Source organism: Pelophylax lessonae, assembly GCF_965119305.1.
Source record: "Pelophylax lessonae genome assembly, chromosome: 6".
NCBI classification, from domain to species: domain Eukaryota; kingdom Metazoa; phylum Chordata; class Amphibia; order Anura; family Ranidae; genus Pelophylax; species Pelophylax lessonae.
In genome coordinates, this window is record NC_138773.1 from 23,216,022 (window position 1) to 23,236,481 (window position 20,460).

Below are 20,460 nucleotides of genomic sequence, written 5' to 3' on the forward strand. Positions count from 1 at the left end.
TGGCATTCCTGGGGGCAGCCATGTACCAGTAAGTTCGTGCTTGCTTGACTTATAGGAATGAGGACTGCTATAGGTGACACTACACTAAGCCATATTATCTGACCACTCATACAGAGGTAACCATTACAGTACACTGTTTTTGATAAAATTAGTTTATTTTTATGATATACACAAGATACAATGTCTGGTATATCTTAAAAAAGTGAAAACTTTACATAAAAAAATGATAATAACTTTTCATTTTCTTTCCACATTTGCCATGCTTCATAAAAAAATACTTGAGGTGCTTACTTTCCAAAATGTGGTAATTTTGTGGGTGTTTCTACTGTCCTAGTGCTCCAGGGAGTCCTAAAATGTGATAAGTAGTCAAGAAACGAGATGCCTAATTTATGCCCCTTGCAAGTCTGATGGTGCTTCTTGGATTTTGGGTCTCTATATGCAGCTAGGCTCCAAAAAAATCTAACACATGTGGTATCCCCATACTTAGGAGGAGTAGTAGAATGTGTTTTGGGGTGTAATAATAAGCATGTTTGTGCTGTGCAGTAGAAGTACCCTAATAATTTACATCTTTGTGTAAAAAAAAAAAATATTCATTGCTTTCTGCATTTTCCAAAAGCTTGTGGCAGAAAAATTAAATTTGCAAGAAATACCTTGGGGTGTTTCTTCTGGTCTGGCACTCCAGGACCTTCAAAAATGTAATAGGTAGTCAGGAAATTAGATGCCTAATTTTTGCTCCTTCAAAGCTTGAAGGTACTCCTGGGATTTTGGGTCCCATTATGTGGCTAAACTTCGCAAAGGTCTCACATACAATATGTTGAGTCCCCATGCTCAGGAGGAATAGTAGAATGTGCTCCAGGGTGCAAATCTATTTATACAAATTCTGTGTGTGGGAAATATTTTTTTAATTGACAGCTGTTTGTAAAAAAATACAATTTCATATTCTTTCTTCATTTTCTAAAACAATGTGATATTCCGAAGACTCACCATGTCTCTAATTAAATATGTTGAAGGGTCCACTTTGCAAAATGGGGTCATTTCATGGACGTTTCTCCTATCTTTACACCTAAAGTGGATGGAAACCTAAACACATATATCTGCAGTGTTTTCTTATCTCTCTCCAAAGCCCTAAGTCCCGTGGCTTTCTCCGTTCTTCTGTTATCAGCATGATAACTTCTGTCAAGTTCTCCATCAACTGAGATAAAACCAGGCTGAATTTTATGTCGGGGTGGGTGCTATAAATAGATTAGCAGAGAGCTGGTATATTCACAGTCCTTCATCTGCCTATGTGGAGTGGGGAGTGTGCCTTTCCTCCAATCAGCTGTCACACAGTGTATGCCAAGGCTACACTCCCAGTGCTGAACAGGAAAATAAAATTGTGCACTTTCTAACGAATATAGCAAGCTGAAACAAGATGTGCAGTCAGGAAATCAGATTAATTATTCATACCTCCCAACGTTCTGATATAGGAATGAGGGACACCTATTAGGAAAATTATGAAGGCATAGGACACACCTCCTTCCACACCCCTTTAAAAGGAGACTTGTACAAAAGAAATGATTTTACCACTACTATTCCCTTTTATATTGGCTTTTAGAATTTACAAAAGAAATCATTTTAAAAATGAGATGAACAGTTTAGCACTGGAAAACACTTTTTGATAGACAAGTAGTGCATTTTATATACAACTATATAGATAAGGCCAAAATGAGGGATAAATTAGGAGGAAAGACAGACTTTGTTTGGAATGAGGTACAGTCCCCCAAACCCAGGGACAGTTGGGAGCTATGCATTATTTATGCCACTTGAAAACATAAAGATGCTCCCTGGATGTGGGGCCCCACTATGCATCTAGGCAGAAAAAAAAATGTCTCACATATGTGGTATCTCCATACTTGGGAGGAGTAGAAAATTTGTTTTAATTGTAAGTATGCCCATGCTGTGTGTGAAAAACTTAATAAAATCACTATGCATCTTTCTAAATACATTGGACTGCCTACTTTACAAAACTAGGTCATTTGTATTTGTCTTGTCTTTAACCACTTAAGCCCCAGAGGATTTGGCTGCTAAAAGACCAGGGGGTATTTTGCGATTCGGCACTGTGTGACTTTAACGGACAATTGCGCGGTTGTGCGACGCTGTACCTAAACGAATTTGACGTCCTTTTTTTCCCACAAACAGAGCTTTCTTTTGGCGGTATTTGATCACCTGTGAGATTTTTTGATCACGCGCTATAAACAAAAAAAGAGCCTCAATTTTGCAAAAACATTTTCGGCCAATTTGTTTTATGCTACATATGTTTGGTAAAAAAATTTGCAAAAAGCGTATTTTGATTGGTTTGCGCAAAAGTTATTGCGTTTACTAACAAAGGGAAAGATTTTTGTAATTTTTGTTGTTTTTTTTTAACGCGTAATGGCGGCGATCTGCGATTTTTTTTGCGGTACTGCGACATTGGGGCGGACAGATCAGACCCTTGACTGACATTTTTGACACTTTTGGGGTTACCAGTGACATTGCTACAGTAATCAGTGCTATACATATGCACTGTTACTGTAAAAATAAACTGGCAGTGAAGGGGTTAACTTTATTTGAGAGGGAGGGGCTGTGTGTGTCCCTAGGGGCGTGATTCTAACTGTGATTGGCTGTGGCTTGAGGTGTAGTTACACTGATCAACGGTCCTACATAGTAGAACCGTATGATCAGGGTTTCTACACAGGGGAGAATGACAGGCAGTTTGTTTAGACAAGCTGCCTGCCTTTCTCCCTCTCCCCCGACGATTGCAGAGTGAGCGGCGGACATCAGGTCCGCCGGTCACACGCGCGGGGGGGGGGGTCCGTGACCGCGCGGGAGCGGGAGCGCGCCGCCGCCGGCGCGCGCTCGCTCCCCAGAGCCTCACAGGCTAGTGACATTAATATACGTCACTTTGCCTGTGAGGGGCTAACCGCCGCAGTAAATCTACTGACGGCAGTCGGCAAGTGGTTAAATTGTAAGGGCCTCAATAAATAAGATAGTAAGTACATCAGGGTTGATACGTTTGATATATATTTGAGAATAATGTCCCTGTATTAGTGCACTTTCATCAAAAACAATTGAGTACTGTCCATGATACTTTTTTCTTTGCACAAGCATCCAAATTCTCAGGACAAGCTTTTGCGCTTTAAGGTCCAAGCATATAAATTCCAAAATAGTTTGTAGACTCTATAACTTTCACACAGACTATAAAACGTACACCTTCTTTTACCAAAGAAATGTTCAATTTTGGCCTAAAGTAATAAGGAGAGATTAAAAAACAAGTTTTTTTTTTTTTACTTTTTTTGGTCTTTTTCCATTATATACTGTAGTAACAGAAAACACCCAGTGGTGATTAAATAAAGAAAACCCTTTCTAAAAAAAAAAAAAACTGTCTATCTATCTATCTATCTATCTATCTATCTATCTATCTATCTATCTATCTATCTATCTATCTATCTATCTATCTATCTATCTATCTATCTATCTATCTATCTATCTATCTATCTATCTATCTATCTATCTATCTATCTATCTATCTATCTATCTATCTATCTATCTATCTATCTATCCAGTATATATATATATATATATGTAGCACTGCTCCCTAGGGAGCTGCTGAGAGTGGATTCCTCTGTGTTACCCATAGCAACAGTCTGTAAAACGTATCACTTTAAGACTTGGCTCAGACAATAAACAGTCCAGGGGATTTGGTTTTTGTGTTTTTATTTTAGAACTTGGATGGGAGAAGGGATGAGTGGGATACTCCAACTTGAACTACGCACATTATTGAGGACTTCTAGTTGTAATGTATGCGGCAAGGCTGCTGCTTCACTTTGCCACAGAAGTGAAGATATCTGAATATGTTCATTTTAAAGTTATTCTTCAGGGTCTCAACTTGGCACCCCCTTTCTCACTTGCTGTGTGTGCTAGCCCCTGTCCACTGACACTCACTGGAGTGGTCCCTTTCCTGGGCAGACCCCCTGGCAGGCTCCCTGGTACTCCCAGACACTGTTTTTCCTCAGGTTGCTCTTCCACTTGCTCCCAGTCAGTATCCTCTGGACTTTCTGGCTCAGCACCACACTGGGCTCACTAGTCCGACTGCCTGTGGACACCTTCCTTGCTGACAGGAGGAGAGGCAGCCGTCACTCTCCCCCTGGGACCTGGCTTCCCGCCCAAAGACGTCCTGTCACATGTACCCCCGGCTTTTATGACCTATCTCAGGATGCACCGCGGTTGTGCCCTCCCAATGGAACAGCCATAAAAGCCTGTGTGTCACTGGCTGTGTTTCCTCCACTGTCCAACAGACTCCCTTATTGGACACAGTGGGGACACTCCCTCAGACCAAGTGAATCACACCTGGACACATGTAACAGGCAAAACTACTGATCGGGCTTCCCTGATAAGCAGGTGGAGCAAAACAACGCCTTTACCTAGCACCTACATATATATAGGCACAGTGTTGCATGACTGAGTAATTATCATTCAAAATATGACAGTACTGAAAACTGACAAATGACCTGGACAGGATGGGGATAGTAGCATCAAGTGGTTAAGAGAATTTAAAGAGCTCTATTGGATGCTAATAATATATATTATATATTCCTTTTTCAATAGATCATCGGAGACCTACTTCACATCTTTCAGGATGGCTAAAAAAACAGGTACTTTTTTGCCTTGTAAATAGTTAATTCATAGTATCTACTCCAATCTTACTTTTTTTTTTTTTTTTAGTGGAATGATGTCTTGAACAAAAATAGAATAACAAGTCAGCAGTAATGATGGGTGAATCTGATGGGGTTTGATCTGCTGAGGGTTTGTTGAATCTGGTTTGAAATTCAGCAAACCCAAATTTTTGTGATGAATTTAACTTATTGGGAGATTCCTTTAGCTACATATTATTGGCAAGCAATTTTTTTTTTTTTAACTTAATATATAAAAACACCACTGGTCAGAAAACCAACTCTCACAGTAGGTTACTTAGTGATCCTCTGCGCTTAGGGGTACTAACGATAACATAAAACAAAAAATGCTGCTACTTAAAGGTAAAACTGTATATGAAAGATATATATATATATATATATATATATATATATATATATATATATATATATACGTTGCTGCACAAGGCAGCAATGATACTAAATATCTGTAGCACAAGGATGGTGGTACCCTCTACCTACATCCAGTGAGACACAGACCAAGGTAAATATGCAAGTGTGTAAATGACTAAACAACAGCCAATATTTGAGCACACTCATTTATCACTTGTACTATGCACACACAATAAAACAAGATAAATAAACACCCATTAAAAGTCCATAAAATGTCCATATGATATAACGCTGATAATACAACTTTACGCTTGTCAGCAGGATAATATATATGATTCGGGATATTAGAAGGGGTCACTATCAAACTCCACCACCACTGTGTCGGGACAGAAAGAATGGCCACTCACCAGCTCTCCATGCCTACCCACTTTCATGTACTAGGCTCACCAAGCTTAACATCAGTAGGTCAACTTGAGAGCTCTGTTAAATAATAGGTTTGTAAAGTTATGTTAAGGTGGCATCCATCCCTAAATTGTTACAACAAAACATGGAAGGCTATTCCCAGCTAGGGGCTACCTCCAAGAAAAAACGGGGGAATGAGATGTTTAGGATGCTTGAGTGTACATTATATAAGAATATGTATAAATATATGATATAGTAATAGTGAAGCAAAGGATATAAATAAAAAAATATATTTTATTACATAAATTCACAGATACAAAAGGTGAAAACGTGAAAATGTCTTGCAAGTATAAAACAACAAATCCTGAAAAATCCTCAATATGCCTGATAGAGAACCGAGGGCAGGCAAGGTTCAAAAAATAACATACATACATATGTAACAAGGAACTAAATATAGGACCCCAGACCCCTACACGTTTCGACTTGGGTTAGTCTTCCTCAGGGGGAGTAGTAGTCCAAAGCTCCTCTAACATATATCTGTATATATAGTACAAGAAATACATTAGTTATTTACATTCAATATAGTCAATATATGGGAAATATAAAAAGTCCATGAAAGGAGTACATTATATAACATACACTTACATTCATGAGTACATATTTAGATCCAGATATTCAATCGTATGGATTGTATTAACCTCCTTGTTCAAGGACCACCAATGGGCAAGCAGATCCCAACTCAAAGACCACAAAGAGCAGGGGCAACAAGGAACCGGAGGCAAATCTGGTGAAGACACAATGGGGTAAAGGAGGGGGATCGGGATGGGAAGCAGAAAGGGAAAAAGAGAAAAAGAAAAAGAGCGGAAGTTTTGGCAAAAAAATAAATATATATATACTGTATGTGATAAGGTTACCAAAAATAGCCAAAGAGGCCAAAATATAAAAAAAAGAGACAAAAAACTTTCGAAGTCCAGTGTATCATGTACCTGCTTTAGTTTAGTTGTGCCCCCCCCCCCCCCAAACAAAAAAGAAAGGGGAACTGTTAGCCCTCAGATTCCCGTCAACTGGCAAAAAAAAAATATGGATAAAAATTAAGATAAAAGAGTGAAAAAAGAGGGGAGAAGGAAGAAAATGAAGGGTTAGATCTCCATACAAAAGGAATATAAAGGATGAGTGATGAAAAAATCCATGATCAAGCCTACCTGCTTTTCAACCCCGACACACATACCTCCCCACAGAAAGTAGGGAATGAGGGTATGGGCCAGAGTGCAGGGTATATGTAGGTAGATGGTCCCACCCACAAACTCCACCAGCCAGTCCCCCTGCATCAAACCACCAGGAACCGCCTCCGGTCAGAGCCCACTAATGGAGGAGACCTCCACTTGCCCCCCGAAGCAATGATCCCCAAGACCGACCACTGGTCGCAGACATGGTCAATCAATGGTAGTTCTCAGATATAAATATCACTCGGAATCAGGGTATGGGCCAGAGTGCAGGGTATATGTAGGTAGATGGTCCCGCCCACAAAATCCACCAGCCAGTCCCCCTGCATCAAACCACCAGGAACCGCCTCCGGTCAGAGCCCACTAATGGATTGAGTGAATATTGTTCACTAAATGGTTTCTGAATTGCGTGGACTTATTACATTTATTTATTGATTATTCAAAATATTTTTGATCACTTTTTGCATGCATTTATTACTCTGATAATTGCATTGATTGTCACTACATTTAATTATTTATATATTTAATTTCAATCAATTATTTACAATTCACATAGGTTTTATCACGCTGGCATCTTGTTTTTTTGTCATTTACAATTAATTATCCAGGTTTCACATATATTTTACGTATTTATACATATATCTTTTTGGAGCACCATGATTGCGCGGCACTATTTTATCTATTTATTTTATCTATCCTTTAACCAGAGCATTTTTATTTAATAATTTAACCAGAGTAATAAGCCGGGTGGGAGCACTCCTATCCTGAGTAGATGTCATATGACTTCCTCCAGGTGTGCACCTTATGTGCCCCGTAGGGGGCATGTAGCAGCAAGATCTGTCACGCGCTGTGTCTATCAGACACAGTGGAAGACCGATCGTTGTACTGGGTTGATCCCAGTACCATGTTTTGCTGTGACCAATCACAGCGATCACATGTCAATAGTACACACTGCATTTCATTTACAGCCTTTCATTGTGTACCATTGTGAAATATGTGATTGTTCACAGTGATCACATGATACAGGGGCTAATAAAGCAGAAATGTACCACATGACAGCTGTAGCAAATCACATTTGTCACAATAGCACATAATGGCACATGAATGGATTCTATTCACAAAAATGAATGCTTATAACAGTGATCATCACTGTTATAAGCAATCATAGTGAAAGGAAATCCCTTTCACCTCTCCAGGGCAGTGTCACTATGGTGTGCAAAAAAATGTAAAAAAAAAGAAAACATTTTAAAAAATGTGTTTATTTTTATTTTTTTACATACTTTTCACCATTGTCCCTGATCACCACAACACCAGTCATATGATGATGCTGTACTACTCTGGTGACAATATGTAGAAAACAAAGTGGAAAAAGAAAAAAAACAAATTTTATTTAATTTCTTCATTTTACAAAAAAAATGTGCCAAAAAATTAAAACTTAAAAATGTCACCATGCCTCTTACTAAATACACTGGGCTGTCTACTTTCTAACAAGGGGTCATTTTTGGGTGTATTTGTACTGCCCTGGCATTTTAGGGCCTCAAGAAATAGAATAGGCCATCAGTACATTAGGATAGATCAATTTTCAAATGTACTGTATATACTGTATCATAGTTTGTAAACTTTATGACTTTCATACAGACTACATAATGTACACTGATTTGGTTTATTTTTACATGTTAGCCTAAATTTATGAAGAAAGAGTATTAAATAGCAACATTTTATAACAGGAACTAAGAAAAGCTATTTATTCTTTTCAACATTTTTGGTATTTTTTTTTTAGTTATATATAAAAAAACTGATATTGAAGTGGGTAAATTACATGATTGGGAGATGTCTTTAAGCTGCATGTGTTACAGAACAGTGCAATTCTCACAGACAGGGCTAGCAACATCCTATGTATTCTTATACATCCTAATGTATTCTGCCACATGTCTGGTAAAAAAATCCCAAAGTGTATATTGACTGGCTTGCTCATAAGTTATAGCGTCTATAAACGCCATTTTCTTTTTAACCTACTAGAGATGGGATGGCCTGGAAAAAAAAAAAAAGAATTGGAAAAAACTGGTTCTTTTTTTTCCTCCAATAAAACTGGTTCTTTTTTTTTCTCCAATAAAACTGGTTCTTTTTTTTCTCCATATTTTTAAACCCTTCTTCGTTTTTTCTGGAATAATTGCAAAAAAGAAGTGTTGAACATGTTATTTTACAATCATAATAATATATATATATATATATATATATATATATATATATATATATATATGACATGGTATCCAAACTATATAACATACAAAATCTTAAATTATTGGATGTTCTCCCAGCTAAAGAGAACCAAATCGTGGAATACGCTTCTCTTGCTTCCCATTACTGAGGGGGGTTGTGGCCTGGACGAGGACTCTCTGGCTCTTACTATCCTACAGACAGAGGGGGGGGGGAGGGGGTCCCGAGGCCTGTGTGCTAACCCCTTTCAATTGATGTCCTTACCTGCCTGCCATCTCACAGCCCCTGCAGAGTATCCCTCAGACTAACAAGTGCCTGTCTGCTGCTGTGAAGTTTTCCAGCTCCATCCTCTCAGCTCTGCAGAGTATTGCACCAGGCTCCACTGCCTGCCTCATAAAACCCTGTGCCAGTTTACCTGTCTCTCTGCTCCTCTTTTGTTGTGGATGGCTATGCTCAATTTTTTCCTACATTAACGGACTTGCACTACCTGCCTGTGTCTTTATTCCTGTGTGGATTTTATAGCAACGGATTTGAAGACACTGGTCATGCGGTGCTGAGCCACGGGATCATCCGGCTCCAGCAGTTACGTATTAGTCTAGCTACACCTACCTTATACATGTCGGCGGGCAATCCCCACCCCACCGACCCTTCAGACCTTCAACAGAGCTCTATGCAACGTTACCTGCTGCGCACTGCGCCAACGGAACCCCGCTCCCCTAGACCTGACAAGATGGCGACCGGTCGCGCGGTGGGGAAAGCTAAACCCCCCCCCTTCACCGTCTCAGCCGGCCTCTCTTGGTGTTTGATCACGGGTTGCACGGACCAACCCCCTTCTCTAGCAACGTCCTCTTCCTCACCTCCTCTGCCCAGCTCTTCTTCACTGAATGGGGGTCCTGACGTCCGGGATTGTGGGGGAGCCCTCAGGTCGGAGGCGGCCTCCCTTCTCTCGGCCTTCAGGTCGGACTTCGACTCCTGGGGCTCTAAAATGGAACACTCCCTGCATGCTGAATTAAATGCGATCCGTCAGCAGATTTCCACTACTGACTCCACTGTTGCCTCCGTCACCGCTACTCAAATCGTGGAATACAGTTCAACTGCCGCTGTACTTCTTAACCACTTAAGCCCCGGAGGATTTGGCTGCTAAAAGACCAGGGGGTTTTTTGCGATTTTTTACTGCGTGACTTTAACGGACAATTGCGCGGTCGTGCGATACTGTACCTAAACGAATTTGACGTCCTTTTTTTTCCACAAACAGAGCTTTCTGTTGGTGGTATTTGATCACCTGTGCGATATTTTGATCATGCGCTATAAACAAAAAAAGAGCATCAATTTTGCAAAAATAACAATATTTTTCACATTTTTTTATATGAAATTCCCCCCAAAAAAAAATGTAAAAATCAAAATTTTTTAACATTTTCGGCCAATTTGTTTTATGCTACATATGTTTGGTAAAAAAAAAATTGCAAAAAGCGTATTTTGATTGGTTTGCGCAAAAGTTACTAACTAAGGGAAAGATTTTTGTCATTTTTGTTGTTTTTTTTTTTTTTAACGCGTAATGGCGGCGATCTGCGATTTTTTTTGCGGTACTGCGACATTGCGGCGGACAGATCGGACCCTTGACTGACATTTTTGACACTTTTGGGGGTACCAGTGACATTACTGCAGTAATCAGTGCTATATATATGCACTGTTACTGCAAAAATGACACTGGCAGGGAAGGGGTTAACTGTATTGGAGAGGGAGGGGTTAAGTGTGTCCTAGGGGCGTGATTCTAACTGTATAGGGATATGGCTATTGGTGTAAAAACGAAGATCAACGGTCCTACATAGTAGAACCGTCTGATCTTCATTTTTACACCAGGGAGAATGACGGGCGGCTTGTTTACATAAGCCGCTCCGCCTTACTCCCTTCACCGGAGCGATCGTAGTGTGACCTGCGGACATCGGGTCCGCTGGTCACACGCACTGACTTGTCAGTGAACGAGCTGGCTCTCAAGTCAGTGACAGGCGAGTGACGTACCCGTACGTCACTCTGCCTGGCCGGGGCTGACCGCCGCAGTATATAGTCTTGCGGCGGTCGGCAACCGGTTAAAGGGTAACTTTGTATTTTCTCTGCTTTGCATTTGCATTTGATTCACTAAGCTGATCAGCAAGTTCCCGCCAAAAAGCATTGGCCTGCTAACCGACTTGTGCCATAGCCCCAATGTAAGCTTGCCAACATGGACATTTGGGTGCCAGCTACTTTCAGACACCTTCAGGGGTACCCCTTATTCAGGAACACATATGCCCACCTGCTATTGGGACTGCAAGCATAGTGAGCACATGAGGAGCTTAAAAACTATTAGTTCACAATTAGACTTTAACCCTATTGCACCACTTATATTTTTGTTGAATATTGCTATAGTTAATATAAAATAGGGAAATCCACTTATGATAATCACAAGTAATCTCCACTCTGCGCCAAAAATAAAAATATTAAAAAATTATCAAATTAAAAGCTGCCACCTATTAACCTCCCTGGCGGTATGATTATTTTGGATTTTAGGTGCTGAAAGCGGTACCATTATTTTGCATGTAATTCTTAAGAATGAGCAACCCAAACCAACTATTTACATATGATTTTTTTTTACTGTGCGTTCTTCTTTATAACATCTCGGGTATGATAAAGTTTGAAGCACAAAATCATAAATTATAATATAATAAATAACTATAAATAAGTTAAAGTATGTATGTATGTATACATATATATATACTGTATATATATATATATACATATATACAGTATGTATATATATATATATATATATATATATATATATATATATATATATAAAGTACAGTAAAACTGCAGGAAAGGGCACTGGGGGGCAAACTAATGTGAATTTATTTTATTTAGAATGGTATCAGTGTGTTTGGTGTGTTTTTACATTTGAATTTGCCGCCGGTTCCACCCCCCTGCGAATGTCACGTTTCAGGAGACGGAAGCCGGGGGGCACACAGAGGATCGGGAGGAAGATCCGCCGCCGCACACCGCCAGGATACATCGCTGGATCCTAGTGACAAGATAAGTAACCCCTCTACCAGGATCCAGCGATCTTCCTAGCGGTACCCCGAGTGTGGCTCGGGGTTACCGCTTTTGCCACTGAAATTTAACCCAGAGCCACGCTCGGGAATACCGCTAGGAAGGTTAAGATAAACAAAATACACAATGAGATGTTTAAGTACAAAGAACTAGAACATCAAGCGGCGCTACACAATCAATACATAGATAAAGCCCTTCCTTAAGAAGAGAAAATTAATAAAAGCTGTGGTGCCACTACGCATCCAAATTAAATGACAGTGGGTCACAACTTAATGCACGAATATATGTATATATAGTCCCTATGGAATTAATCACATGTGACACAAGGCCATGTTCTGAAAAGACAAGGCACCTCTCAGAAGGAACAACTTATACATAAATACACAAATATAAAACAATAAGGACTTGGAACTAATAAAGTATTTCAAAAGTCCAATGAAAAGCCATAACATAAATTGATTGATTAGTCCATATAATCAAATCACAAGGTGCACCACGTGAAGGGAAATCTGGCAAAGAGACATAATATTCCGTCACCACGCCGCGTGCGACCTCTCCCAATGGTCATACACTCACCAGAAAATATTGGGTAAACAGGCCCGTCATATCCATGATATCCACTTGCAGGAACACAGATACACATAAAGCATGTCACTTCAGCCACACACTGAAACTCTCCAGGGGTTATACCAATAATTCTCAGGATAAGTGAATTCGGGGTTGAACATCAACCAAGAAAAGAAAAAAGGGGAGACCAATTGTGCAACTCCACTAAACTTTTTTTATTGGAACCACACATCCCAAAAAAAAAAACCCCTTACAGAGATACAATTACAAAGCTCTATCTTTAAAATGAATGTAAACTTACCAGCAGAGTGAGCAGTGTCAATCACCCCCCGTCACTATCCAGCCAGCGGAGAACGTCGGCAAGGGGAAGGCGTCTTACATCCCTCCAGACGGTGGGTTCAACCCCGAATTCACTTATCCTGAGAATTATTGGTATAACCCCTGGAGAGTTTCAGTGTGTGGCTGAAGTGACATGCTTTATGTGGTATCTGTTCCTGCAAGTGGATATCATGGATATGACGGGCCTGTTTACCCAATATTTTCTGGTGAGTGTATGACCATTGGGAGAGGTCGCACGCGGCGTGGTGACGGAATATTATGTCTCTTTGCCGGATTTCCCTTCACGTGGTGCACCTTGTGATCTGATTATATGGACTAATCAATCAATTTATGTTATGGTTTTTCATTGGACTTTTGAGATACTTTATTAGTTCCAAGTCCTTATTGTTTTATATTTGTGTATTTATGTATAAGTTGTTCCTTCTGAGAGGTGCCTTGTCTTTTCAGCACATGGCCTTGTGTCAAATGTGATTACTTCCATAGGGACTATATATACATATACATATATTCATGCATTAAGTTGTGACCTACTGTCATTTCATTTGAATGCATAGTGGCACCACAGCTTTTATTCATCTTCTCTTCTTAAGGAAGAGCTTTATCTATGTATTATTAATTGTGTAGCGCCGCTTGATTGCTATAGTTAAATTTACTGTCAACTTATAGGGCATTGCTTATTTACCTAGTATGATATCCATGAATAAGTTTATTTGTCTGTTGAATAAATTGTGCATTGCTTACCTGCATTTCATTCTGCAGTGCTTACCACCGCAGGAGCTGCTGGTGATGACAGGTTCTCTGTTCTGCCATGGCTCTCTTAACTGCTACTTCCCTCTGACACAATTGGTCGTAGACTGAAAACTAATAAAGAAATATGACCAGCGCTACGGACTAGATGTTTGGGAGAGAAATATATTAGATAGAGGTGTAAGCTGCCCCAATCAAACCTTAAGTGTAAGGTGCAAGTGTTATAAAAGAAGTGTGAAGATTGGTGGTGGCGCTACCTCTAAAATAAAAATAAAAAATGCCCCTTGTGAAGTGTAAGGGGAAGTATACTGGTAAACAATAACCCACAGATGGTGCAATATCTAAAAATAATAATAAATAGAAATGGATAACAAAGATATATTCAAATCAAACAATAAATGCGAAGAAAATATATATATATATAAACCGATGTCGTGACAAAAGACCCACAACCGAAGATATGTGAGTGATTTCCAAATGAATGTGCCACGTGATCTGTATCAGCGTGAGTGAAAAAAATGAATAAAATAAAATAAAAAAAGTGGATAAGTGAAATTCCACGAGTGGCCACTAGGTGGCGCAAATAGCTTGGTACAACCTGTATGTTGATGTATGGAGATGTACCTTTTCGAGATGAACGAGCAGTCAGAGAAGTCAGCGGCGGGTGCCCTGAGTGCTCACATGAAAGGAAAAATACCCCATGGTGAATGATAGTAACATACAGTTGTAAATAAGCGGCGTAGTAGACTCACTCGTACAGTAGATCAGGATCAGAATAGTCGTGTTCGCCGGGAGGCTTCTGCGTTCCACGGCCGACAACCGGAAGTGACGTTTGACGTCGGAGACTCCGCCCTACGCGTTTCGTCACAATGACGTCAACTGGAGCGGCGTCAACATAGCGTACTCCCGGAATATTTATAGCCGCCCGTATCCAGGTAACGGAGGGGACGGAACAAACACCGCCATCTTGCTACTCCCTCTCCGGAAGCCATATTACTCAGCCACTAGCTTCATTATGGATGTGCAGGGGAACGGCCATACTTCATCATATCTGATCTCATTAATTTGTCCGAGTGTGCTACGAGCCTTTAGCTTTCTAAAAACATAACTTTATTGTGATCATATAAAACATGCTAAAAAAGCCCGGATTATAAAAAATAGGTGAAAAATAGATAAAAGAATATACATAAAACAAGAGGGCCATATCTACGTATATATCATACAAAGCATAAAAATATATATAAGTGTGAAGAAAATTTGTGAGATATATATACATAAATATATATAAAAAATAAAATAAAATAAAAAATAAAAAATAAAATATAAAATATAAGAGAGTGTGTATACAGAAATCCTCGAACTATACAGGACAGGTCTTATGCAGTCTATGTAAACACGCAAGGGGCATCAAAAGTGAGGATGGTTCAGTGCGGATAAAAACTATATCATTTTGTGATACCTGTGCAGAGGATTCAGGACATGGAAAAGTATGTGCATATATATGTGTCAATGTTACTAGGTGAGGAGGAAAAACAAAGAGGGTGGTACACACCAATGTGTCAGCGATCAATGATGCTGGATGAGAAGGTCAGGTGCCATGAAAAAAGGAAAAAAGGAAAAAAAGGACAGAAAGTCCACATGTATATCCAAAGGTGGATACTGATGTGAAAGGAAATTGTAATAGATACATGAAAAAGAATACGTACAGTGCGGAGCAAAAAAAATTTTTTTAAAAATTAAAAAAATTAAAAAAATATAAACTTATTTTGATGAGACTGATAAGCTAAAAGAAGTAAAAAATATGTAGTATAAAATTAAATATAAAAAGGTGATTCATACAACTGTATCAAGGAGGGCATGGGAGGAAAAACAAAGATGTATTTGAAAAAAATATTCAAAAAATATTCAAAAAATATATATTCAAAAAAATGATATATTCAAAAGAATGTGAGGATGGAGCACTAAATTGTGTACTTTTGGATTGCAAAAAAAAGGAGGGATTCCGTAGATGCTGGATGAGAAGGGTAGTTCAAAACATACCTGTGTGTAAAAAATTCTTAAACCGGTATGTTTTACGATTAAGGTAAACAACTGATAGAAAGCCACAAATCATTGGTAAAAACGTCTAATGGTAAAAAAGACTGGTTTTTAAGAGCTTTCTAAATGAGACTATATAAAAGGACTAGTTATATATAAAAAAGTAAAAAAATATATTTTTTAAAAATATCCTTTTAAATGTTTAAAAAGTATATAAAAATTGTATAAAATAGGGAGGATAAAAGAGTTGGATGTTTATGTATCCGTAATAAAGCAGTTCAGGTCTATGTCAGTATTTAGTCCTTCGGGCCGGAGAGATCTCATCAAGTAAATCCACTTGGTTTCATTGCGTGAAACCATTCTGCGTTTATTACTACCTCTCCAATCGTCTTTGATCTTGTCTATCCCATAGAATATAAGGCCCGAGGGATCTTGACCATGTGCCTCTTTAAAGTGCCTAGAAAGGGTGTGTTTCTCAAACCCCTTTCTAATGTTTTTGACATGTTCGCGTATCCTGACGTACAACTGTCGGGTAGTTCTTCCGATGTACTGTAAGTGACATGGGCACTCAATGACATATGTCACATAGGAGCTGGTACACGTGATAGTATCTTTTATCCTGAACGACTCTCCTGTGGTGCTAGAAGTAAAGTTGGTGATCTTTCTCGGCTGTTTTTTATTCGTTTTACACGGTAGGCATTTCTTGCATCTAAAAAAGCCATTAAGGCTAGTCGGAAGAGTGATCCGTTTTGGAGGGTTAATCACATTTTTCACCAGTTTGTCTCTTAGAGTTGGGGCTCTTCTGTATATGAAGGTAGGTTTCTTTGGTAGAATTTTCTTAAGTGTCTTGTCTGCTGCAAGGATGGGCCAATGTTTTTTAATTATTCTCTCCACCTCTTTATGCTGTCTATTAAAACCGGTGATGAAGGCAAATTCATAGTCGTTCTTCTTTTCTTTTTTATCTTTATCCCTAATGAGTTCCTCCCTATTCATATCTCTCACTATTTCCTTAAGGTTTCTCATTTCCTTCTTGTTGTATCCCTTTTCAATAAATTTCTCTATAAGGAGATCTGCTTGTATGTCATAATCCCGGGCATTACTACAGTTCCTACGTATACGTAACAACTGTCCTTTGGGGATATTCCCCAGCCATTTAGGATGGTGGCAGCTCCTCTTTGGTATGTAGCCGTTCTTATCGGTCTTTTTAAAAAATGTCTTACTGAAAATACTTCCATCCTGTTTGAACAGCTCTAGGTCCAGATAGGATATTTTTTGTTTGTCCCAGTTGCCTGTGAACGATAATCCATATCTGTTTCCACTAATTTCGTCAAAGAAAGTCTGTAAACTTTCAACATCCCCTCGCCAAATCAGGATAATATCATCTATATATCTCTTATAGTATTGCAAGTTGGGTCTTTCTACACTAAAAATCTGTTCTTCCTCCCATTTCTGCATAAAAATATTTGCAACACTAGGTGCATATTTAGCTCCCATCGCGACGCCCTTGGTTTGTTCGTAATACTTCCCCTTATACCAAAAATAATTGGAATTCATGGCCATTTGCAGGCCCTCAAGAATAAAGTGCATCTGTGCTTGTCTAAGGTCAGTGTATTTGTGCAGCGCCCATTCAACACTGTCTAACCCATCACTCTGTATGATGTTAGTATATAGGGAATTTACATCAATAGTTACCAGAAGGTCTTCTTCTGTGACAGTTAAATTTTTAATTTCATTTAGTAATTGTTTACTATCCCTAAGATATGATCTCCCCTTGGGGACCAGGGGCTGCAAGAATTTATCGAAATACTCCCCTAGACGTGAGTGCACTGAATTAATGCCACTCACTATGGGGCGTCCTGGGGGCTTTTTTTCATCTTTGTGAATCTTGGGTAAAAAATAAATAACAGGAGTTCTTGCTTCTTCCAACTGGAGATATTCCGCTTCCTTACTGTTTAAAATGCCCATCCTCTTTCCTTTTTCAATAAAATCCTTTAAAACTTTTTGTAGTCTCATCTTAGGGTTTCCACGAAGTTTCTTGTACGTGTCTTCTGCGCTTAATAGCCTTTCCAACTCCTCCTCATATTCTTTTTGGTTTAAAATGACTAAACCACCCCCTTTGTCAGCGGGTCTGATGACAATCCCCTTCTTTTTTTCAAGTTTTCTTATTGTGTCCCAAATATTCTTCTCTTTCCTCCTCTCAATTTTCAAGTTCCTAATTTCATCCTCTACCATTCGTTTGAACACTTCCAGATTTTCGTTTTGTGGATTTTTGGGATTGAAGGTCGATTTATTTTTTAAAAAATTGTGTTTAAATTTGGTGGGTGCTGGGGGGATGGTTTTGTTTTTCTTGATCTCAAAGAATTTCTTTATGTTAATCTTTCTGATATATTTTTGAAGATCGATATAGGCTTCAAACTTGTCCAAATTCTTATCAGGGGCATATTTTAGGCCTAAATCCAAGATTTTTAATTCCTCCTCATCAAACGTTATTCCACTGAGATTGAATATTCCTTTTCCTAGTAAACCCTTCTTCTTTTTCTTTGTCCTTCCTCGTTTTCCCCTTGGTTTTCGTTTCTTCCGTATTCGAAGTACCTCGGTGGTTCTTCCCTCCTGTTGGAATTGAACCCTTCTGGTCTCCATGTTTCTCCTCGATATCCTTGGGGTCTTGGACCTCTCTGTTCCCCCCTCCATGGAGTGTGTCGGCCATTGGGTGGCCCCTGGTATCCTCTTTGCGCTCCCCATTGTCCTTCTCGTCTCCAAGGTTGTTGCCACCCATGGTTCCTCCCACGGTCCTGTTGCCATCCATTTTGTCTTCCTTGTTCCTGTTGCCATCCGTGGTTCCTCCAGTCGTTGTAATGTCTTGGTGGGGCCCCTCCTCTCGGGGGCCTTCCCCGGTTGCCTCTTGAAAAAAAACTTCCATCTCTGGGGGGGCCTTGATCCTCGTATCGGACTTCTGGACGGTAACTTAGCGGGGCAAATCTATTGGATGTGCTAACACGGGCTTGGTTTGTTCCTGGAGTTCTATTTGCTCTGGTATTGGTGTGTGTGTTGGACCTAGAGTTAGACGTTGATGGTTCTGGTTCCCAGTCTGTATCCATATTATCTTCAATTTCGGTTCCTGGAGTCCTGGGTGTCCTGGGGGTGCCTATTTCCAACCAGGGATCGTTCTCATCATCTCCCATTTCAGAGGGGTCCCTGGATGTTAAATCAATGGGATCCACACTGCTGCCTTGTCCATTATAAAGTTCATCCAATTGCCATTTATAAACGTTTTGGTTTCTATAATCCAAAATATCTCTTTTGTATTTCTTTTGCTTCTTAGCCTGTATCGTTTTATCATATTTTAATATAGATTCTTGTAAGCTCTTCTCCTTATTTTTGTACTCAGTTGTTTCTGCGTGGGGGGCTAGTTGTTCCTTCAATTGGACAATTGTGGCTTCTATTTTCTTTAATTTGTATTGTCTCCTCTTAATAATGATACCTAACAGTTCCTTTTCACATTTGTTGAAGAAGTGATACCATTCCTCCAGCAAAGCGGTGTCTGTAATGTGGTCATTGGGAGATATATCCCACCTTAGTCTCCTAGGTGTTATGCCCTCTCGGCTGTATTTTTCTAGGGTGGCGATATCCCACCAGACCCTTAATTGCTTCTCCATGTTTTGTTTTAGTTGTTTGAAGGAGCCCTCCATATCTTGTCTTTGAATTATCGTGACTTGGTCAAAAATCTCTTCCACATTAACATTTCTCCCAGTCATATATTTAAATATATCCATTGCTGCTAGGTCTGGTTGTATACCCACAAAGGTGGTAGACACAAATAGTAATAAAGAAATATGACCAGCGCTACGGACTAGATGTTTGGGAGAGAAATATATTAGATAAAGGCGTAAGCTGCCCCAATCAAACCTTAAGTGTAAGGTGCAAGTGTTATAAAAGAAGTGTGAAGATTGGTGGTGGCGCTACCTCTAAAATAAAAATAAAAAATGCCCCTTGTGAAGTGTAAGGGGAAGTATACTGGTAAACAATAACCCACAGATGGTGCAATATCTAAAAATAATAATAAATAGAAATGGATAACAAAGATATATTCAAATCAAACAATAAATGCGAAGAAAATATATATATATATAAACCGATGTCGTGACAAAAGACCCACAACCGAAGATATGTGAGTGATTTCCAAATGAATGTGCCACGTGATCTGTATCAGCGTGAGTGAAAAAAATGAATAAAATAAAATAAAAAAAGTGGATAAGTGAAAGTCCACGAGTGGCCACTAGGTGGCGCAAATAGCTTGGTACAACCTGTATGTTGATGTATGGAGATGTTCCTTTTCGAGATGAACGAGCAGTCAGAGAAGTCAGCGGCGGGTGCCCTGAGTGCTCACATGAAAGGAAAAATACCCCATGGTGAATGATAGTAACATACAGTTGTAAATAAGCGGCGTAGTAGACTCACTCGTACAGTAGATCAGGATCAGAATAGTCGTGTTCACCGGGAGGCTTCCGCGTTCCACGGCCGACAACCGGAAGTGACGTTTGACGTCGGAGACTCCGCCCTACGCGTTTCGTCACAATGAGATCAGATATGATGAAGTATGGCCGTTCCCCTGCACATCCATAATGAAGCTAGTGGCTGAGTAATATGGCTTCCGGAGAGGGAGTAGCAAGATGGCGGTGTTTGTTCCGTCCCCTCCATTACCTGGATACGGGCGGCTATAAATATTCTGGGAGTACGCTATGTTGACGCCGCTCCAGTTGACGTCATTGTGACGAAACGCGTAGGGC

The 20,460-nt window shown here is 39.6% G+C and overlaps 1 protein-coding gene across 1 annotated transcript in view; it reads left to right on the top strand.

Moving 5' to 3' along the window:
- Positions 1 to 20,460, top strand: part of LOC309558489 (uncharacterized protein) — a gene marked incomplete at its 3' end in the record, with an annotated part of 129,305 nt that overhangs the window by 82,199 nt on the left and 26,646 nt on the right. The gene's annotated exons all lie outside the window — the stretch shown is intronic.